The following is a 2375-nucleotide window of genomic DNA, read 5'->3' as shown; positions in this document are numbered from 1 at the left end:
TTGTGAGCCACCATGTGGTTGCTGGGATTTGAACTCTGGACCTTCGGAAGAGCAGTCGGGTGCTCTTACCCACTGAGCCATCTCACCAGCCCCACATATTTGAATTCTTAACCATCAGGGAGTGGCACTACTTGAGAAGGATACAAGTTGAGGCCTTGTTAGAGTGGGTATGGCTTTGTTGGAGGAAATGTGTCACTAGGGGTGGGCTTTAGGGTTTCAAAAACCCAAGCTAGACCCAGTGGCTCTCTCTTCATGCTAACCCGCCTGTGGATCTAGAGGTAGAACTCTCAGCTTCCTGTCCAGCACCATGTCTGCCTGCATGCTGCCATGCTTCCTACCGTGACAATAATGGACTAAATCTCTAAAACTGCAAGCGAGCCTCAATCAAATGCTTTCTTTTCTAAGTGTTGGTCGTGGTGTCTCTTCACAGCAATAGAACACTCAGACAGGCAGGTTGCTTATCTGCAAACTGACCTTAACGCTCAGCTCAAGCTGTGGCTATGAGGACCGTCTGCTAGAACCCTTCGTAGAGCTGGTGCTCAATGAATGAGTTTAAGTGAGCCAGGGCCTGCCTTTAACCACAGTACTCAGAAGGCAGACAGGCAGGTCTCTGTGACTTATAGGCCATCCTGATCTACATAGAGAGCCCAGGCCAGCCAGGGCTGCACAGTGAAAACCTGTTTCCAAACAAACAAAACCTAAAAATAATTAGCTGAAGCGGCTTAAAATCTAGGTGGGAGCCGCTAGACAGTCTAGGATCTTCAGAGTTGGAGAGCGCCCCAAGCCTGACCCCGGGGATAGTGCTTGTAACCCTCTATAATGCCGCAGCACAGACCTGTCCGGAAGAGGCTAGGGGTGATTATAACTGGGAAAAGCAAAAGATTTGGAGCTTTTGAATAAGATACCAGAACAGTAAGAAGATGGGGCCCGGCTTGATTGGCACAGATCAAATGACCCTCCCTGTTCTCTCACATAGATATTTTTCCTCCCCCCTTCTTTTCCTTCTTTTCTTTCTGTCTCCCTTTCTTTTTTATTTTTTGGAGACAGAGCCTCAAACTAACCATGTATCCAAGGATAGATCTTTGCCTCTGTTTCCCAAGTGCTAGAATTAAATATAGACATGTGCCACCATGCCCAGCTTCCAACAGATACTTTCTTTTTTCTCTTTACTTACTGTGATGGTTGGTACATGCTCAGCTCAGGGAGTGGCACTGTTAGAAGGTATGGCCCTGTTCAAGTAGGTGTGGCCTTTTTGGAATAGGCATGGCACTGTGGGTGTGGACTTTAAGACACTCAGCTACCTGGAAGTCAGACTTCCACTTGCAACCTTCAGATGAAAATGTAGAACTTTCAGCTCCTCTTGCACCATGCCTGCCTGGATGCTGCCATGCTCCTGCCTTGATGATAATGGGCTGAACCTCTAAACCTGTAAACCAGCTCCAATTAAATGCTGTCCTTGTAAGAGTTGCTTTGGTCATAGTTCACAGCAGTAAAACCCTAACTAAGACACTTACTTTCCTTTTTCTTTTCTAAAACCAGCCCAACCCATGTCTAACAGCACTTTGATGAGGTGGGTGGGTAGGGGTGCTCTATCCTTCAGCAAATATTTGTTGAGTACTTCCTAAATGCCAAGGCCTCATTCAAAGTGCTCTAAGGTCAGCAAAGAAGGAAACATCAAGATTCCATCATCAGGTACAAATTAGAGCCCTAAAGAATAACTTTATAAAAGTGGAATTGAAGGAGCCAAGGGCAAGTTCAATGTGCAATCTTTTAAAACTTTGTGTTGATTCTTTGTGAATTTCATATCATGCACCCCAACCCCTTCTTCCTGCCCCCCTTAATATCAAACAAACATTGGAATGCTCCACCAAAAAGAAAATTAAAACAAAACAAAACATCTCATCTTGGAAGCTTTAGTGTGTCACAGTGTGTCACATAGTCTACCCATCTGAAAGCTGTAGTGTGTCACAGTGTGTCACATAGTCTACCCTTTCGCCCATACTTCTTTACCTGTACATGTTCATTACAATGAGTCCATTGATCTGGCTTGAGGCCTTTGGCTTCTGCTACACTGGAGTGAAACTGGAGTTTCATTGGAAAGTCCTTTCAGAGATCCTGTTGTTGGCCTATAGAGATCCTGTAGCTTTGGGGGTGGGCCAACTCAAAGCCCTGGATGTGGACCTGGGTAGCTGAGTTGGTCAGCTCACCAGCTCTCCTGCACCACACCACCAGGGTGAGCTTCAGGCAATTTCCAATTTTTATTGATTTTGCCAAATTGACATTTAAAAAAAGTTTATAGCTGTTTCTTTTCTTCTTCTTCTTCTTCTTCTTCTTCTTCTTCTTCTTCTTCTTCTTCTTCTTCTTCTTCTTCTTCT

This window comes from Mus pahari, chromosome 14 (assembly GCF_900095145.1).
Source record: "Mus pahari chromosome 14, PAHARI_EIJ_v1.1, whole genome shotgun sequence".
NCBI lineage: Eukaryota > Metazoa > Chordata > Mammalia > Rodentia > Muridae > Mus > Mus pahari.
The sequence above is the reverse complement of the archived record's forward strand: the minus strand, read 5'-3'. Positions refer to the sequence as shown.